Source organism: Leiobunum rupestre, chromosome 2 (assembly GCF_980474605.1).
Source record: "Leiobunum rupestre chromosome 2, qqLeiRupe1.1.hap1, whole genome shotgun sequence".
NCBI lineage: Eukaryota > Metazoa > Arthropoda > Arachnida > Opiliones > Sclerosomatidae > Leiobunum > Leiobunum rupestre.
The window spans coordinates 39,403,985-39,426,123 of record NC_143385.1 but is presented as its reverse complement, the minus strand read 5'-3'; the positions used below and the strand labels follow the sequence as shown (position 1 = coordinate 39,426,123).

Sequence of the window (22,139 nt, the reverse complement as noted above, 5' to 3'; positions counted from 1 at the left end):
TGTGGCACTGGGTGAGAACTTGGAACAACTCCTTCCGCGTTGAGTTCTCTCCCCACTGGTTTATGGGGTTTTCCCCCGAGTTCTTCGGTTTCCCCTTCCATAAAAACTTGTCTAGGTTAACGGTAATAGTTAGTGTAGGGAGCTGTTGGCTCGATCTCGTGGCATGCAGGGCTTGCCACCACCCTCCTACGCATTGTAACCCGGCCACCTGAATTAAGGGCTTCAAAAGTCGCATGATGACTTAGGCCTAAGGTGGTGCCTTGGGTATTAGCCTAGCTGATTATTTGTTACTCATAGAGACCCATAGAATGCATAGGTACTCTTATCCGTAACACCCTGTATATCTTTAATTATGTGAAAAGATCAGTTAGCAGGGTCAGGCGCCAAACCGTGCGTTGATATTTTGTGTCCCATGTACAAAACCTCCTCCTGCGCCACACGCACCTTGGTTCTATTAAATTTTAAATTGATTTTCTGTGCTCTTTTCAATAAAGATTCTAAATTTTGGTTATGATCAGTCATGGCCTCTTCAAGTGTATCCCCACAGCCGTATACCAGGATGTCATCAGCATTGTCCTCGACTCCCTTTAGACCATCTAGCAATTCCAACAGCCTTCTTTGTAACTCCTCTGGGGCGGACGAGATACCGAATGGCAGCCGACAATATCGATATATCCCAAATGGAGTCCAGAAGGTGGTTAAATGGGAGCTTTCCTCTGACAATTTGACCTTATAAAAGCCTTGTTTGGCATCCAATACTGTGAATACTTTGGCTTTTCCTATTTAATGGAGTACACTATCTATTGTCGATAACTGATATTTTGGAAATTTTATAGCTTTATTTAGATACTTTGGATCGATGCAGAGTCTTATCTTGTTTTTCTGATGCAGTATAAGCAAAGAGCTAATGCAATTAGTCGGTCGTGTTACCCGTTGAATAATTTCTTGTTTTTCCATTTCGTGAAGTTTCGCTTTTAATGGCTCCATTAGTGCAACGGGACTCTGCGTGGTGTATGTTGTACGTAGAGCACCGTTGGATCTACTTCAATATGGTATTAGCCAGGCAATAATCCAACACCGTGAAACGTCTCTGGGTATTTATCCAAATAATCGGCTAAAACAAATAGATTAACCGATTCAATTTTCATTTGAAAAATTAAAGTACACATTACGAAAACGAATTAAATAAAGTTTTTTATTTTTAACTGAAAGGATATGTCTACTTTATTTATAGGATAATATATCCAACGAGCAATATTTTTTTAAAGATAGACCTCCTAATTAGATAAGCTTAGTCGATGTTCATTTAGATTTATCCATGGATAATGGAATTATGAACATACTCGACACTTTATTTATATTATTTGAACGTTTTATAGATAAGAGGGGTCAGAGGTGAAACGTATAAAATTACACGTTTCGATATAATTTTTCTTTTATCTGATTTGGTAGATAATAAAAAGGTATATTTTCATAAAAATGGATAAACCCATGAATATTTAAATAGACCTTATCTAATGGATAAAAATTACACGAATTCCGAGCACTACCATTAACTATGACGTAATACCCTTCGTAGGGATTAAGACCTCCGACCCGAGCGATGGAAAATGTATAATTGAGAAAATCGCTGAACTAAAAAGACGCCATGTCTTAGGAGTAGTTTTTGTGCGCGTCGGAACGGCGGGGCCTTAGTGCCCGTAGTGTGGGCCGAGTGTTTCGGCCGGTGGACGTTGGGAAAAGTTTTGGACAACGGAAAACCCGCGAGGCAACTTCATAGTTAAGGGAGAGTAAAATACGTTACAATTCTCCCCGACTTAATGTTGAACGTCTTCGTTCAAACAATACGCGAAAGCAGAAACCACGCGCACAAGCACCAAACAGAAAAAAAAAGGTGCGAATCAAAACAATGATGAAAAATGTTGCGTAGACATTGAAAATTGCAAAATGGCACAACGGAAAAACAGAATAATGAGAAACAAATTATAAAACAGAAAAAGACAAAATTCACATGAAAACAAGTGAAAAAACGTGACATGGCAAAGCCGAAAAACATGGCAAAAATGCTAAATTACAGAATGTTATGATGTTAAAAAAACTATAATACAAATATAACCACAAAGCAGGGCCGTCTTTACGTGATTGGGGGCCCCTGGGCAAAGCGATACGCGGGGCCCCTAATAATTCCAGACAATTTCTTAAAGGCCTAGGTTTTTTTCTGCTTGTCCCCCTTTAATTTAACTTATTGGAGCACAAATACCCCGGTGGTAGGCCAACCGCTGAACATGTTGGCCTAATTTAAAGGGGGGCAGGCAGAAGAAAAACTAGGCTTTTAACCTCCAATGCAAAGTCCATCGTCGCCCTAATCTTCAAATATTGGTTCAAATAAAAAAATGCGACGGTCTACACCGTCTATATCACGAAAAGACATGTTTTAGATAGTTTAAAAATTTGTAAAATGTAAATAGACAATACTACAATTTAAAAAATGTGAAAAACAATATTTGTAAGATTCATCTTTTTCACCTTACAAAAGTTGAAAATGGGGCCCTCAAGAATCTTGGGGCCCTAGGGCAGTGCCCTATTTGCCCAATGGGAAAGACGGCACTGCCACAAAGTTAACAAAAGACGTCATAGACCAGAAAAACAGTGGTGGAATACGCACCGTATAGCTTAAAGGTTCACTGAACTCTAAAACATAAAACCACAGAGAATACTACTCTGGACAAAATTGTAAATACATAAACAAGTATGGATTTTCAAATTCACTAAATACAATCTTAGAAATTAGCTAAAATATATACAGCGAAATATATATGAAAATAGTTACACAATGAAATGGCCATTAGAAAATGAAACTACGGGTATGAAACAAAATTATACACTACCTAGAAGTGCACAAAACATTAAAAAAAATTGATCAAATCGAAATCATCACCATTGAAAATCAAAATGTGAAAATTTACATTATAAACAAGTGCGCTACCCGGGCCACACTACGGGCACTAAGGCCCCGCCGTTCCGACGCGCACAAAAACTACTCCTAAGACACGGCGTCTTTTTAGTTCGGCGATTTTCTCAATTCTACCTTTTCCCTTGCTCGGTCGGAGGTCTTAATTCCTACGAAGGGTATTGCGAAATTAGGTGAATTCTCCTTCCCGGCGGGAAAAGTTTTGGACAACGGAAAACCCGCGAGGCAACTTCATAGTTAAGGGAGAGTAAAATGCGTTACAATTCTCCCCGACTTAATGTTGAACGTCTTCGTTCAAACAATACGCGAAAGCAGAAACCACGCGCACAAGCACCAAACAGAAAAAAAAGGTGCGAATCAAAACAATGATGAAAAATGTTGCGTAGACATTGAAAATTGCAAAATGGCACAACGGAAAAACAGAATAATGAGAAACAAATTATAAAACAGAAAAAGACAAAATTCACATGAAAACAAGTGAAAATTTTGGACTACGGAAAACCCGCGAGGCAACGTCATAGTTACGGGAGAGTAAAATACGTTACAAAACATATTTCGGGCAATGAAGGAAGGGTAGTAATCTTTTAGGGTACTCTAGAGATAGTAATTTGACAATGATAGATATAAATAATTAGAGATAATTAATCAGACTTCCCAATGCTATATCAGCTAGTGGCCAACTTGAAACTCAAACTCGCGTCTACGCGCATTAAAATACTTGTTCTGGGGTTACGTCATACGGGGCACGCAATTCCCGCCCAAAATTTAAATATGCGGGGAAAAAACGCGTCGTTACATTGGGAACGGTCCTTAGGGCCAACGCTTTCTCTGCTAATTTTAAATAAAAATCTCTATGGTTAACAGTTGTGTATGATGAGATCATAGTACCGATAGTACGGTTATACCGTTCGACAGGGTTAACGCGAGGGGAATAATAAGAGGTAAAACGGTGATTAACACCCATTTGTTTTATAGGCCGCTGTCATAATCTTACTGACAAACTGACGACCATTGTCAGAAACCACCATGGTAGGTGTCCCAAAACGAGAGAAAACCTCGTCAACTAGTTAAGTGACGATAGCTTTTGTCGTAGCACGCCGTAAAGGGAACATTTCAACCCATTTAGTCATTGTATCTACCACTACTAGTAACTGAGTAAACCCTCGTCTGCTGGGCACAAAAGGACCTTTTAAATCAATTGAATTTACTTGCCATGGATGCAGAGGGCAGCGAAGATTTCATATGACCGGCGGGAGCCATTGGGGGTTGTTATTCGCCTGGCACGTTGTGCAAGAACGAACATAACGAGTGATGGAATTAGTCATTTTGTCCCAAAAATATCGCGATCGGGCTTTGCGTTTAAAAATTCCGAGATGACCGGAAATAGGAATATTGTGACTAAGTTGTAATACGGTTGAAATTAGAGAGGATGGAATCCATATTCTATAAGAACTATTATTGGAAGTAGGGGGACAAATATTTTTATAAAGTATACCGTCTATATGAGCGCAGCGGGGAGCGTGATTAAGAACAAATTCATTAAGGGAGGGGTTAGGAATCTTTTTTAAGTTCCGAATAGTCAATACAAAAACGAAATCCGCCACCTTTTTTAGTAACTAGTACGCAAGGAGTACACCATGGAGAGTTACTGGGTTCAATTAGGATGTCTTCTAACATCTGGTCTATAATGTTGTCTAAGGGAGAGTAACGATACGGGGTGCAAGAAATAGGGGTGGAATCGGCTGTATTAATAAAATGGGTAGCAGCGTTAGTGATTCCGGGGGTTTTGCAAACAGGTGTCAAAAAGATGTTATCCATAATATGGTAGCTTTTTGTTTGCTTAACTGCATCTGCTTTACAATAGGGTTGTGTGGGAATGACTTTAAAAATGGTACTAAGGTGTCAACTGAACTAATTGGCAAATAAACGCACAAATTGACGCTTCCGTTTTTCTTATTTCATTATCTAGAGTACTGCTGGATTGGTTATTCTTGTTATTATTCTGTATTTCTTCAATTTGTTCTAAATGTTTTTGGGTCAAAGAATGTTTTTAAGCTCGGATTTCTTGCAATTAATTTCACATTGACATACCCTACATATAGCTTTAAACTTATTATTTGGATGCTTTTCTAGCCACGACTTGAAATCTGTTAAAAGCAGCCAGCTTTCTAAAAAACGTTGCTTGGGCCTCGGTTTTGACTTGCATTTTAATTTCTGGGATTTTATTCGATTGGCAGCTTCCTCCTCACTAGTGGAATATTCTTCTGACTTCGTCCATTTCTAAGTAGTGTAAAATTTTGTTATAATTTAGTCATCGCTCTTATCGTAAAACTTACTCGTGCCACTGCCTTCTATTATACTCTGATTTCTCGCGCTCTCCGAGTTCGGACTTCGAAATGAATAAATGATATGGCCCGTAAGTTCGTAAAAGCAAGGATAGGATCCTTGGGGTAACGACGCAGCCGGGCCGTAGCAGACGATTCTAACTAGAACAAGAGCAAGGGGGGCGCATTCAAGGAAAGAGTTTGGAACTTTTCCCGTCTTGGCTCAGAGAGAGATAAAATGACGTCATATGTGGTCGACTCATATTTGTAGGAAGCTTATACAATATTGATTTGCGTATGTCAGAACGACATTTTATGGCTGGTAATACACAAGTTCAAAACGTTTATTTGAATTTACTTAAAATAATATTCTGAATAGAGTAAATATAATATTAAATGTAAATCCTATAATTTAAATAATCATTATATATTGAATGAAATAATAATTATAATATATAAATATATTTTAGTATGATTTTTTATTATTAAGACGGCAATAAGACTTTTAAAGAATTATTTTTCTATTGGTCTTGAATAGATAATTTTTAAATTTCCTAAACTACTAACAATTCCTTTAAGAGTATATAAAATTTATTTCAATTCCACAGACATTAAAGTTTAAGAAAGTTTAAGAAACTTAAACTTTAGGGCTGATTTATGTCAGAATACATAACGAAATATACTCAGCTTATGGAAAGTTTATATTCATTTCTAATAACATTTATACAATATTACACTTCAGGTACGACATTTCATTTAAATATCACAATCACTTTATATAAACTTTCAACTCATTTTCTAACAAACAACATTAATGAATTTGAATGAAAAGTTTGAGATTTTACATATGAAAAAAAATCAGCTTATAAAAAGGTCTTATTTATTTTCTGTAACATTTCTACTATATTACATTTGAAGTCAGACATTTTGTTTAAATATCACAATGAATTTTATCAATTAAGATTATAAACTTACTTTTCTAACAAACAACATTAATGAAAACTTTATTAATTGTTTCTTTATATTGCTGTAGGACTTTTCATACTTTTTGCAACGAGTTATTAGTTTTTGCTGTCTTTGTAATAATTGATTGTAATTAAGTTGAATCTCTTTCCATCTAGCTGCGGGACAACTTGACTCCAAATCATTATCATTTACGTTACTATCAGAGATGTTAAGGGTAGAAAAAAAAACTTATATCATTGGACTGAAGCGTTGAGTTATTCAGGTTGCTTGGAAAACTAGATTCTATAGAGGAAATATTAAGATCCGAACCAAGTCCAGAGTCAGTCAGTGAGTTGTTCAAAATGGACGAAGAGTTGCAGTCAGTGATGCATACTTTATTAATTTCGGTAGATTTCAAAATATCAAGGCCTTCATTGGATTTGGTACTATTTGAAAGTTGACTGGTGTTGTTGGTAGGAGTTTTTGTGATACTTGAAATAATAGAATTGGTTTTGATAGTACTAGACAGTTCATGGTTTTTGGTAAAAAAAGGAACTTTGGTTTGATCAAAAATAGAAACATCATTGGTATTGTCAGTGACACTAGAAATTACATTGGTGTTCTTGGTAATACAAGAGGCTTCATTTTTTTGTGTGATACTTGAATCTTCGTTGGTTTTTGAAATAGGAATTTCATTGTTGTTGGCAAAAATAGAAAGCTCGTTGTTTTTCGTAGTATTAGAGTGTTGATTAAGTTTGAATATTTTAGTATGTTCAGAATTGGATTCAGAACTCTTTACTTTATCTTGACTATTTAAATTATAACCAGTGTTAAACTTGTCAGTTATTGTTTTGAATTTGGTACGAGTCACATCCTCTAAATTTGTTTCTGGTAATTTTTGACATCCATTTAAGTTTTGAGTAGGTGCTGCTGTCTTCTTTAAATAATTACGGGTTTTTATCTGGAGAAGTTGGGATTTGAGCTTAGAATTTTCAAAATCATCATCTAGGAAATGAGCTGAACATATTCTTGCATGTTTAATGTTTGAAGCTGAACATGAAGATCTTGAAAGCCAAAGGGCTTGCAAATTTTCATCTTTTGGAAATGAATGATATGATATCCCTTTATTTTTGGTTGTTAATACTCCATTTTTACACCCAGACACGCAGCACTTCATTCCGGTCATGATGTATCACAGCAACTTTATAAGAATAAATAAAATAGTATAACATAAGCTTACTAATCATATAATATATCATGGTTATTACTTAATATTTTAAATTAATTTATTAATTATAATTTCATAATTGGTTTTCTTTGAAAAAACCTAGGCTTAAGATCAGCACATTTTGTTCAGAAAAACTATAATAAGAACTATACTTTTTTATTTACTTCATAAACTACATTCACCCAAAATTTGTGAATAACTATAATGAAAATTAACATATAATTGTACTTACCAGCTGACAAATTTTAAATGTCGTGGCGCATAACAGCGCGTTTCCTGACTTTCCTCTCGAGAGATTCAGAGAACGGCGTGCCTCTCCTGAAGCCAAAAAAACGTTTAGCAACGTGCTGTTCGTCCACATATGACGTCACGAAACGGGGTAAAAATACCTTCAACCCCCCCACTTTCGAAAACCGGCTTTTTCTGCTTTCGGATAAGCAGGAATACTCCAACCTAATAGTGTAAAATTTTTTCTCTACGAACCTTGGAACAAGAGCTGATGCGAGTTCAGAAAAGGCCTAGAAATAAGCATGCACTATATAGTTTTCTCTATCGTTAACTTTTCCCGCGAAATTTCCCGTCCTGAGTGATTTTCCTCGCTATTTTCCCTTTTTCCCGCTTTCGAATATTTAGTCAGTTTTCCCCGAAAACGGAATTTATTCCCGCAATGTGGAAACACTGTCGAGAATACCCGCGCGTTCTTCAGGGGATACCTTGGCTAAGAAAAGCGCTTTCTTGAGATCGTCCTCGTCGATTTCACAATCGACCGCAGCTGAAGCGGTAACAATTGGATAGGGATCATCCGCAAAATTTCGAAGAAAAAAATAAGGGGAACTACGCCACGTTTGACTCATGTCTGAGCAATTTAAAATAAGACCCATGGATTGTAAGAAATCCATACCCAGAATGCATGGAAAGATTAAGTTCTAAATGAAATGAACCGTATTAACTGACTCCTTCCCAGGGAGACCAATTTTAGCTTCCCCACAACCAGTTGAAGTTACCCTGGTTTTATTGGCTAATTTTACACGTTTACTTTAATTATGAATAGGAGTTAAGACAACATTTCTAAATTTATTATTGACTAGGGTATAGGTGGAACCGGGATCTATAAGGGCAAGGCAAGGCTTAGAATCATTTAAAGAATGTACGAAAATACATAAACCGAAAAAAAAGGAAATATTAAACTGTTAAACACTGAACCCTAACAACATACAACTACCGAAATTAATTTTGCCAAGAAACACTAGCGTTCTAATAAAATTTTAAAGTACTGGCCAAAGGAAAAGGCAGTGAAATTTAAAAATAGAATCTACTAGGGGTTGAAACATTTAAAAACGAATTAAATTCACGGAAACGGGCCCCCAAAATGTAGCACTTTTAGTACGCGATATAATAATTAAGTTAAATAAGTTCGTTAGTCTAGAGGTTAGTGGAAAAAGTACTGACATTATTTAAAAACATAAAAGAACGAAACTGATTTTACGAATCTAACGAATTTTAATTAATACGATATTAGCATTTAAATTTAAAAGTTACAAAAAAAGGGTGGTCATTGGTTTTAATTAGTAAACTGGCTCTGGGCTCCACATTATTAAATAGTTCAATTTAACGTTACGATAACGATGTTCGGAGAGATGTCGAAGAACGCACATGGTTAATGTGGCGCATTCTGGTGCCGCGGTCGAATTAGTTGATCCGGCTGAGATGAAAACGGAGGTTTTTTTTACAAATCGTGCACTTTTTGATTGAAGCATGCAAATTCGTGGAAAGATACTTTGAAGTATGTAAAACCAAAAAAAGATTAGAGGCATTCTCTATCTCTGCTGTAACAGGTGTGACAAGCTGTGAAAATTGATGAAAAAGTGTAAACTTAACCTTTTGAACAACCCTTTTGAAAGGCAGCTCGGTGCGCGCGCCGCTCGCCGCTTTGCGCTATAGAGAAGAGACGGGGGTCGGTCTATAACGGTAAACACAAGGAGGATTAGAACTGGAGGGGACATTAGGGCCTCTATTTGCCGACTGTGCGACGGTGGCGCTATCTGAAAATAAAAAGGAAAATTACGCCATTTCACGAGGTTTCGCAATCGGTTTCGTCATAAAATTTTCTTTTACAATCATGGCGGCGTCTAAGAAAGCTTTAGGGTCTACAATGTCAATTAATTGCTTAAAGCGTCCAATATATAGGTATTATGGAGGTAATGTCTGTTCATTTGTAAACTGTGATAATAAACAGGCGCAAACGAAAAATATTTCATATTTTACGTATCCCAAGGATAGTGCAAGGTAAACAATTATCTTTTTTTAGAACTATAAGCCTTGGTAATAAAAACTTATTTTTAGGTGTAAAATGTGGATAGCTCAAAGTGGAAGAAAAGATTTAGATGGGAAAGAAAATGAATTAGGTAACAGAAATCTTAAGGTTTGTGGCGAACATTTCGAACTATCCAGCTTTCTAAATCCATCCTTGAGGCATCGACTGACCAAAATAGCCGTGCCTCTTCCTTACAAGTCAACCAGTTCAGGTTTGCGCGTGCAAAATAAACAAAAGACAGTCAAAAAACTGTATATTATGATGTAGATCCTGACAAAATGTAACTAAATAGGGTCAATCATCATCGAGGAGGCCATTAACGTGGATAGTGATCGGGTAAATGAAACTAATGTATCGGTATCAGTTGTGAGAAATGAAGCCGCGTTGGTCGCAACAGAATTCCTCGAAACAACAGGTGTGTACTCTCTAGTGCGGGAAATCAATATCAAAATTTTGCCTTTTGATAACTTTCGGCAAAGAAACAACCATAAAAATACTAAGGAACTTAAGTGAAAAAAATTTAAGAGTTGGCTTTTGCATTTGTTAGAAATAAAACTAGGACTTAGGAACTAAGTGTTTAAAATATTAGAATTGTTTTCAGCCTCAAAATCTATTGAAATACCAAGATCCAAAGAAAATATAGAAGAAAGCGAATTACTTCTAAACACAGTAATAAAATCTATTGAAATACCATCTAACTCTATTGAAATGCCAAGATCAGAAGAAGAAAGCGAATTAATTCATAAAGAAGCGTCTATAGATTTATCGAACTACAATGTTAAAGTACATGAATCTTGCAAAACTAAATTTAAAGAAATCGGTATCCAAGTAAATGTTCAAGATAATTCTGTCATTTTCGCTAAAACCTCTACTAATAGAGTTTATAAGTTGAAAAAATTGTTACGACTGCAGTATAGCAAAAAAAGGAGATTAACGCGCAGATTTAGTCCGAAAATTGATAAAAATTTGCTGCTAGCAGAAATTTCGAAGTATTTGCCAGAAAAGGGTGTACAGTTCATTCGAATGCAAATTGAATCCGGACAAAAAGAGAAGAATGGAAGAAGATATACAAATAGTGAAAGACAATTGTGTTTAGCACTTCATTATCATGGTCCTAAGGCGTATAGACTTCTTTCACAAATGTTCACTTTGCCCTCATCGAGATCACTTAGTCGATGGCTGCAAAATATTCCCTGTCACCCTGGAATAATGCCAGATTTATGCTCAATTTTGGAAAAGAAAGTCCATAGTATGTCAACTAAAGAAAGACTTGCGATTCTGACCTTTGATGAGATCGCTTTGATGGAGGGATTGAAATACAACGATAATGAAGATTACATCGAGGGTTTTGTTGACCTTGGATCCCACCGTACTTATGAAATAGCCAATCACGCTAATGTCTTTATGGTGTCGGGAATTGCTGCCAAATGGAAACAAGTTTTTGCATACTATTTAGTTAAAGATGCAATGCGCAAAGACATTTTACACGACATTCTTCTCAAAGTCCTAGAAAAGTTGATTGACATCGGATTCAACGTAAAAGTTGTTGTATGTGATCAGGGTAGCAGTAATCAGAGCGTGTTTTCTCGATTGAATATAACAATAGAATCGCCATACATATTTGTCAAGGGGAAAAAGTATTCTTTATGCATGACCCATCACATGAAATCAAGGGAATAAGGAACAATTTTAAAAAATATAATGTTACTTTTGGAAAAGATCATTCCGTTGCATCTTGGAAACACATTGAAGCAGCCTATAAAGCTGACATTGAGGAAGAGCTTAGGATTGCTCCAAAATTGACTAGGACACATTTAGAATTACCTGGTTTCACAAAAATGCGGGTAAAACTTGCAGTACAGGTGTTGAGCTATGCAGTGGCTATGATGATTATCTTTTACATTACGAAAGATAAACTACCTGGCAAAGCTATTGAAACTTGTAATTTTGTTAGAGAATTTGATAGTTTGTTTGATTGCCTGAATTCGAAGAGTCTATACGATACCAAACCTTTGCGCAGGGCGATAAAACCAGGATCAGACCATATTGCATTCTTAGAAAAAAAGCTGGATTGGCTTTCCACAGTTGAATTTCAAACAAAAGGATTGAAACAACCACCTGTTTTGTATGGCTTCAAACTCACCATCGCGTGCGTAATACAATTATCAAAAGATTTGTTTGAAAATGAAGGATTAGAATATCTTCTAACAGGCCGCCTTAGTCAAGATGTTTTGGAAAACACATATGCTGCAGTCAGAAGAATTGGTGCATGTAATGACAATCCGACACCACAGTTATTTAGATTCCAATTAAGAAAAGTCATGGCTTCTTCATTGTTCAAAGTTTCTGAATCTGCTAACTGTAGCACTGATGTTTCTTCTATGACTGACGAGTACCTTACCAATATTTTTAACTCGGTTGGACAAAATAGAAATGCTGCAACCCTAGAACCAGATGTTACGACGATACAATCTGAAGATATTTACCACAATGAAGATGAAACGCTTGATGATACCAACATACCTGAACCTGAAGACTCTAAAAGATCAAATGTCATAACATATATCAGCGGTTATCTTGCGAAAAAAATAATGCAAAGACATCGCGATTGCTTGGAATGCTCAAAAGCACTCCTCAAAGAAGACAAACATATAACGGTTACACGAGAAACATTGACTGTTTTGAAAGCATACACAACTGAAGAAAACAGTGATGTTGGGAGTTTAAAGTTGCCTAGTGAAGCTTTTTTCAAAGCTGTTTTGCAACTTGAAAAAATGTACGATGAACAGTTTCCCAAATTGCTTTCTGAAAAGAACATAGCTTCTGAAATGCTTAAAAAATTTTCAAATGTGACAATGCCTACTCTATGTAACGGAATTAAAACCATGGTGTTTAAACATTATTTGAAAATGAGGATCAATCATTCTGTGAAGATAATGAATCGACAAGCGAAAGATGAAAAAGTATTGAAACGAGAAGCGGCAAAACGAAAACTGGCAACTAAAGATTTGGACTCTGAAAATTTTGAAAAAAAAACCTCAATAGAGAAGAGGTTGGCTAAATTTCGTCACATTTAGCACAACAATATGCAAATTTTTACCTGCGTTCATAGAGTGAATATTTATACTTCAGATGTAATAATATTAATAGAAATTAATATATTAATAGAAATTAATATATTTCTACATAAATTTGGGAAATTAAAAAAGTGTATTACTAATGTATTCTTCTACAATGTGTTACCAAAAAAGTATTTTTCAAATCTAAAACTTTATATTGTGATAAACAAAATGATAATTATTAAATACTATTTCCAGCAACTTTCTTTCTTTTCAATTGCCTGTTCATATTTCCCACCTTTCTAGTAACAGCTATCTTGTAAGACTAACTAGCAGACGATCTTCAGAATTAAAAAATAGTTTTTCCTTTTTAAACACAGATGGCAGCACACGCCGTACCAAAATCCAGTCCATAGGAATTTTACATTAAGTGTCCCCTCCAGTTCTAATCCTCCTTGGTAAACACAAGCCGAATACGCGTAGATTCGCAGTGTATTGATACAATTTTTATCGATATAGACAATTAAAAACACCGTGTATATTTTCAAGTTCCCTTCGACTTTAAATTTATTAAATATTTTTATCCTCTAAATAACCATATAATATTGTTTAAGGAACTTAATAAGAGCAGCCATATTCTTCTTATATAAATTATAAAATTATAAAAATTTTCATTAAAATAATAAAAAAAAGCTTATTCATACTCTCTTAAAGGGATAATGAAATGGTAAAATAACCTACTTTCTGTTTATTCTGCTCCAAAATTAAGTATAATCCCGATTTTCTTTCATTGAAATTATTTTTGTTTTTAAAAATTTTAATTAAATAATTCGAACGAAAGAAAATCGGAATTATACTTAATTTTGGTAGCGGAATAGACTGAAAGTAGGTCAGTGTTGCCTATGTTTGAGGAGTGAAAATCCCACAGCCAATTTTATAAAATATCAGTCAAGCCCCCCCCCCCCCCAAAAAAAACGTTTTAGCCTCGCCCCCTTCCAAAACTCAACGGAAAACATACCCTGGGTACGTTCAACAACTAGGTAACGTTCATTCAACGTAATCTTAAAAAAAACTCAACGCTTCAACGGTGGGTATCAGTTGTTGAACGGCTAAATAAATTCAACGCTTCAGCGTTGAGAATTTATTTGTTGAACGGGGGATGCGTTGGATTGTTGAATTTTTTTGGGCGTCGTATTCAAAAGTCATGGAAAGGAAAAGGAAGCTTGCCTCTATAATTTTCGTTAATGACGATGAAATAGAGGATGATATATTGGAGTTACATTCAAAATCCCGGTTTAACAAAAGAGTAGCGTTAGGTTTGGTAACCCTAAATGAAATACTTAATGCCAAAGTAAAGAAGACACCCAATAGAATAACAAATTATGTAGAGAATGTGATACCGTACTACTCCAAAATTGATTTTAAAAGTCATTTCAGGATGACACGTCATGCAACTGAGGTGCAGTAATTGTATATTGCGCTTATTTCTATTTATAAATTGCTAAATTAATTTTAATTTTTAGATTTTAATCCAAATCTATGGAAGTGAACTTGCGAAGAAACAAAACCTAGTGACCATCAGTGTAGGAAAAAGGGTTCTTGCCAGAATATGGTTGCTTGCAACACCCGAGTCATTTCGCAGCGTCTGAGATCGGTTCGATCTATCTAAAGGAAGTTTACACTTGTTGTTTATGGAATTTGTCAGTATTTTGAGTGATTTCCGAGAAAGGTACATCAAGTGGCCCTCTCTGCAAAGCATGGAACTTACGTCAGCTCATTGCCGAAGGTAATTTAATTTTCCTGGCGCTATTGGTGGCGTAGACGGGTGCCATATTGACATCAAGGAGCCTGTTGTTGAGAAACAATCATACTATAATCGTCATAAAAGAACTTCAGTTCTACTACAAGGTTAGACTTAGAAAGCGAGAGCAACTCCTTTGCTCTTTGCCTAGAAGGACCAGGGATAAACTCCTTGGCCTGCCTTTGACCGTCCATCTCAAGCCAAAGTTCAAGTTGACGGTCAGCATGAGAGGGGATTACTAAGTTTAAATATTTAAAATTTCAGGTGTTTGCAATCACGAGTTGTTTTTTATTGATGCTTGCGTGGGCTGGCCAGGCTCGGTGCACGATGCAAGAGTTTGGCGGAATAGTCAAATCTACAAAGATTTATGTGATGGATCTCGACCAATGCTTGGTGAAAAACATCTTTTGGGAGACTCTGCATATCCAATTAACACTTTCATTCTTACACCGTACAAAGATAATGGCCACTTGACAGCCACACAACGGACTTATAACAAAAATCATAGCTCTTCCAGGCAAATGATTGAAAGGGCATTTGCTCACGTTAAAGGAAGATGGAGGCGTTTAAAGGCACTCGATATGTCATTACTTCCCAAGATATCAGAGGTTATAATGACTGGCTGTGTTCTAAATAACTTTTTACTGCAAGTAGATGGAGATGTAGATGTAGAGTCATACATTGAAGACATTGGTGTAACGGCTGAAATCAATGAAATAGCTGATAATCAAGATGCACCTCAATTAGCCATTGACAAAAGAAATAACATTGCACAATCCATTGCACGATCATTAATTAGAAATTAAGAAATTGGTGTTTAATTTTTCAGTACAAAAAGTTTTAACGTCAGTGTTTTATTAAAATTTATCAATAAGTGAAGCTAATAAATCATTCTTTTTATCCAGTCTTTTTAAAACTTCTTCGTGGAATTGTTTATTTTCTAATTGTGCCTGTTCTTCTAATTTTTCATTTTTGCTACTCCACTTAAAAAAGCACTCGGGAGTTTGTGAGATTGTAGGTATTGTCTTTCTTCTTTTGGTATCTGGTGTTAGTCCAACTTCTTCACTAGGGTCTTTATGATTGTCCAAAGATGTTATGCTATTAGATAATGAAGATACTTTCGGACTTGAGCTACTAGAAGAAGCCATTGACAATAATGATACACTTTTAGAAATATTTGAAAGTGGAGGATCGACTAGTGAACCTGTTGAAGCTAAAAATTAAAATACAAATGATTAATTTTCAAAAACTAATAATATAAATGAAAAATTACCAAATTCTTTTTGGCGACTTGAATTTAACAAATTTACTGGCATGATGTTATGATCTTTAGCATAAATCTCATCTAGCTCATCAAAAAATTTCCATAAATGCTAAAAATGTAAAAAAATTTACCTAGCCCGTAGGTTTCGCCATTTGGAATCGCAATCATCAAATGAGAAATTGTACCCATGTTCTGCCAATTCTGTGGATATTTTTCGCCAAACTTCTTTTTTCCTCACGGATTCATCTAGTTCATCTTTGAAGTTTTTGAACGTTGTTATGAGAAGCTTGACACACTGATCATTCCATTTGCTAACTATAAATTCATTAGATATTCATCTGAACAGTTGCTCATTTACCAAAGTTACCTTCACGTGGTATATTGCTAAAGCCCATTTGATTTTTTGTAACACTTTCTTCATCTACTACTTCTTCAAGCTGTATTCCCATTTCAATAGCGCTATTTAAACAGGCTAGTCTAAACTCATCATCTAAATAGACGTAAATATTTATAAAATGTTTAAATTATTCATGATTGATTGTTTAATTTAATTAAACTTACCAACTAAAGTTCTTTCATAATCGTTTTTCATTAAAGTAATTCAATAAATTCCATTTTCGGTTTTTAAAATGGTTTCTACAGTCTGTTAAATCAGCCGACATCTTGGCAAAACTGATCAGACGCTTCTGCAGACGACCTTTTAGCGCACTCAACGTACTTACAACGTCTCCCCTAGGCGTTGAGTTTTTTCCTCAACCGTTGAGCATCGTGACGTCAATACCGGAAGTTCTAAAAGTCGTTCAACAACTTTCAACGCTCCAACGGTGTAAGCGTTGAAAGTTTTTGAACGACTTTAGCACTTTCGTATACGTTGAGAGTAGTTTCGTGACGTCATTCGACAGTGTGAACGGCGCGGTAGCAGACGAGATTTGATCCGTTAAGACGGTTATAAGTCAACGGAAAACGAAAATCGTTCAACAACTTCTGACGTAGCGTTGTCAGAAGAACTCAGCGATAACTCAACTGATTTCTTCTGTTGAGAGTTGTTGAACGTACCCCAAATCTTTGCAATTTCGTAGATTCGCGTGGGAAAAATGACAAATTCAAAAATTCATTTTTATTTTATTAAAAATAACAATATACAATAACTGATTATTATAATTTATGCAGTTCCAGGTCTCTAGCTTCGGGTTTAAAAGTAGTACAATTTATGTCCCTAGCTTCAAAGTTTGACCTAACTACACAATAATAATTCAAACTTTCGTTACCTTTTCTATTTTTTTTTTAGTTTTTACATCTGTAACCTTTGAAAATACCCTTTCTGCTTCCGCGTGTGAAAGGGCATCGACTACTTATATTTGCGAATTTTGTTTTATCCTCAAAATCTTTAAATTGGTATATTTTTTCCCAGAGGTCATCTATTTCCAGTGCCAGAAATTATTTTTTTTCTCGATTTCTGAAAAAGAAAAAGGGAGGCTTCGCCATTCAACTGCTAGTTGGTTAATATCAAATTCGCCCATAGCATTCGCGAGATTACTTAAATCATTTATTTCGTTTCTGCCTTGAGCTTCTAAAGCCACTTTTGGGTCAATAAATTTAAAATTTGTTTAAAATATTGTTTAGAGGAAGCCTACTCTGCATCTTGGAAACAGCGGTTATATAAAAATCGAGACATTTTTTCCGAATATTGTTTTGCTCGGGTTTGGTTTCATAAACTGTTCACATTCTGGTCGAAAGAAAAACTCTACCCAAAATTAGTTGGTTCCTTGGATGACTAGCTACAAAACCTATTAAATTATTTTTAAGAACTTCGGGCTTTAAGAAATTTTGCCCAATTTCCCTAACCAGCCTCTCAGAATTCTCCGACAGTCTATGAATGAGTATTTTGCGAGATTGAAAAAGAACGTTAAATAAATTAAAATGGTTTAACACATATTTTAGGAAGTAAAAATAAGCTTTCGTGTATTTGTTTCTTAGATCACTTAAGATTACTTCAGCGCTTTTTAGACCGTCTTCTACTACCCGCTAATTGAAAGTAATTTTCTAGTACGGTCCAGTTTTCTAAAATGCGAAATACTCTTGAAAGTCAGAGAGGATTGCCGATCTTATTCGCGCTTAAGTAGAGACTCCTCTAATTAGTTCCTCGCACGATCTCGGTAACTTGGCGCACGTTTTACTCGCGACTAATGCCGCTGAATGACATGAATTTTTTAATAATATGACTTTGGGAACATCGTTTTTTAGTCTACTCCAACCATGACCGCTGCGCCGTCGGAAGCTACAGCGATAATATTATTTGCGGAACATTGTGTTTTTCTAAACATGTTAAAAAAGCGTCGTATAATTTTTCCGCGGAACAGTCTTAGGCGTCCAATTTTAAAAGTTCCAACAGTTCCGTTTTGGCTTTGCCACATTTATCTACATAGCGAACTAGTAGACAAAAATTCTTGTAATCCGATACGTCCGTGCTCTCATCAATTTAAATTGAAAACTTCGTGTTTTGAAGGTATTTCACAGTTTTGTCTGTTTCAACTTTAGCTAAAACGTTGTTAAAAAATTGCGGTGCATTTCGTACGCACTAGAGTAATTTCTTTGGCAATTTTTGAATCGGGAAAGCATGGTTTTAACAGAGGAGTTAAATGATCCACAGTGTGCATTGCCAAATTGTGTTTCGATGGTAAATTTAATGAGAATTGTTAAGGTGATGTTGTCCCTAATTCCTTAATAACACTCGTCACGATGATTCTACATGGATCGACTATAAAAACTCAAGCCAATTATTTTTCGCAGCCTTGTCCTTCCATATCGCAATTACTGGCCTTTAACACTTCTTTAAAACCACGAATATCAAGCGCTTCGCGACACAGTGAAGATTATGAAATGTCTCTTCCACTTTACTTGGGTGCGATGATACATTCGAAAACCAGATCGAAAAATAAAGTGGACCTACTTTACAGATTAGGACTCTCCGTTACCTACGATCATGTACACTCTGTTTGAAAAGTCTTCGACAGCTGAAATTTTTGCCCTCTTTTTAATTCTGCTAGAAAACTATAATAGATAGTTCGATGAAACCAATTGCAACTTTTATTTATTTTCCAATATCTTTCGTTATTTATTGGTTTCGTCCGCCAAAAATTAATAGTTTGGCGGGAACCGTCAAAACTCATTTTTGACAACTGTTTAAATATTGGTTCTACGGCACTGACTCGCGCGTTTTTGAATTCACAATGGTCGATTCATATTTAGAAAGTGGAAAATTTATCCCTCTACAACCAACGGTTGAGAAGTTATAGCGTTTCAAAACTTACCTCTAAACTAGGAAACACCTAAAATGCATCAAGCGATTATAAATAACGCAACTTCGACGACAATTTGGAAACACGATAGCTTCTCAACCGTTGGTTGTAGAGAGATAATTTTTCCACTTTCTAAATATGAATCGACCATTGTGAATTCAAAGACGCGCGAGTCAGTGCCGTAGAACCAATATTTAAACAGTTGTCAAAAATGAGTTTTGACGGTTCCCGCCAAACTATTAATTTTTGGCGGACGAAACCGATAAATAACGAAAGATATTGGAAAATAAATAAAAGTTGCAATTGGTTTCATCGAGCCATCTATTATAGTTTTCTAGCAGAATTAAAAAGAGGGCAAAAATTTCAGCTGTCGAAGACTTTTCAAACAGAGTGTACTCCATTGCCCCACAGACCTTGCAAATGCAGCTATGCCATTTTGAAAACATGGGAACCGTCTGTCCTCAGTCTTTGAATATCGGAATTTTTGCAACCTCGGCAGTTCACAATATTGATCATAATCCGATTGCCACAAGCTCCCAATCTTCATTTCACGGAACAGGCATATAACGTTTTCAAACACGTTGCCAAAACAATTGACGATGAAAACAAAACGAATATTCACGTGTCTTGGGCAGCATACCATGATATTTTCCAACTAAAGATGACAGACCAGTCTAAATACCCTTTAGCTACGTCTGAAATATTGCCATTATTCCCAGATTACTCAAAATCCGTTGCAATGATACGTCATTCAATGGACGCAGTGAAAAAAAGGGAGCGCAATTTTGAACCCTGGTCAAGTACCGGTCATCGCCTGTGATCAGCCGCTTTTCAAATTAGCAAAAGAAATCCAATGGCGATGGCCTGAGATGTACGGAGAAGATTCTTTCGTGGTTATGCTTGGCGGACTGCACATAATGCCTTGGTGATCTTTTGGTTTTGGTTCTAAACATGTCTAAAATGTGAAATTATTTCCTGTTAGGCTTAAACCAAATAAATATCACAGCCATTGTCGTTGACTATACCCTTTATCTTAAAAACCGAGAGGAGATAAGAAATTTTCTCGTGCGCGAATTTCAACCCCCCTCTCTGCATCACTTACCGGCTATCGTGATGAGTGACGGCTCGGACTATTGTATGAATCCGACCTTCTTCCCCGCTTATTGTAGCGCTGACTTCTTTCAATGTTATTTTTTATGCAACAGTACAACAGTGTCTTATGACTGCTTTCAGCGAAGAGACATATGTGGGTCAGATCGACTAGACTCGGCGTTTTTAGCTTTTTTTTGACACTACCAGTCTGAATTCCAAAATATCCTCTCTAAGCTCGAAATAATATTGTCATATCGGTTCACTTTTGCTTTCATAGTAAAAAAGAACGGTCTTTTAAGAGTAATTTGCGTTGGATACACTAATTTTGATTTTTAAACTATTTTCAAATAATGGATATTTTACATGACGTCACAAATAACTCTATTAATGAAAATACCTCCAAATATAAAAAAGACTGAAATCAGGAGAGATAAAAGTTTATTCCAGAAAAAAATATTGTTGGCCAAACATTACTATCAACTTTGAGAATGAAGCTTCAAAATGAGAGTTTGCTACTACCTTAGAAAGAGCGCGAAAGGTTTTACATCCTGCAACCACAGCAAAAGTTTTATTTATTGGATTGAAGCGTATAATTGAAGATACTATGGTAAGTAGTATTTATATTTTTTATATTGTTTTTCAAGAAAACTGTGTTAGACGTAGCGTTCTTACATATTTTCTCAAACAATTTAGGATGAACAAAGTGAGGCGACAATTTCTAATGAGATAATCGATTCTGATCGAAACGTAAGAGTGAATATTTTTTTAATTTTTAGTCAAATCTCCTACAAAATCCAACTTGCCCTGATATTTATATTCGGGTTGCGAATTATTAAATTTCGGATAAATAATAACTTATTGGTGCCAGTGCCCCCCCCCCTCCGAAACGTATGGTTGTTGGTATTATTTAATTTTTTTTTCATTGTGTGCCCTCCACAAAACGAGATCATCGCTGCGCTACTCAGTGGCGTAACCAGACACCAATTTTGTGCCACCTCCTATATAGAGTAATATCGGCGTGACGTATGTCGACGTCATCCACTTGATTTCAGTAGCTCTAAGGTAATTGGAATAGGGGCTCCAAAATCCTTCAAAGAGACACCAAAAGTATACACAGGGGTCCCTCAGCATACTTTGCCTAACTTTTCAAAAGTTCGTGGCGCCGCCACTTTGAATGATCTTTCTAAGTGTTGTGTACAGTCACCGGCTTGGAGTTATTTCTGCTTACCTATTTTTGTAGTAATGATATAGGGTAATGGTAGTCCGTAGCTTTGGCCATGCATGGCCGCAATGCCGGTATAATTTTGTGAAAAGCATTGGTGACATTCTCAGACGTTATGTGCCAACTCACTAAAGGACATTACCTCTTATATTCCTCACGTTATATAATATGCACCGTAAATTGATAATTTTTTAACCTAGTTTTAGTTCAAATTTAATTTTATATTGATAATTAAACATTTAAATGTTGTATATTTTATATTTTCTTTTTTTAGTCTCCTGAAAATACCGAGAGTGAAAATGATGAAGATAATGAAGAGCCCTCTTCTAAGCCAAAAACGTAAATAGTATAAAAGTGGGGGTGGGGCTTCACTCCCCCCCTACACATTCACCCTATTATAAAAATAACTGTTCTTTCCCCCTTTGAGTTTCGAAGAGAAACATATCTAATAGGACCTGCCCATCTTGCATTAGGAATTGAGATGATTTCATATCGCTACTCAAGATGTACACTCTGTTTGAAAAGTCTTCGACAGCTGAAATTTTTGCCCTCTTTTTAATTCTGCTAGAAAACTATAATAGATAGCTCGATGAAACCAATTGCAACTTTTATTTATTTTC

The 22,139-nt window shown here is 35.8% G+C and overlaps 1 pseudogene; it reads left to right on the top strand.

The window, feature by feature from the left end:
* Nucleotides 1–9,587: 9,587 nt before the first annotated feature.
* LOC149957490 (uncharacterized) lies at nt 9,588–12,967 on the top strand (annotated as a pseudogene).
* Nucleotides 12,968–22,139: the final 9,172 nt, after the last annotated feature.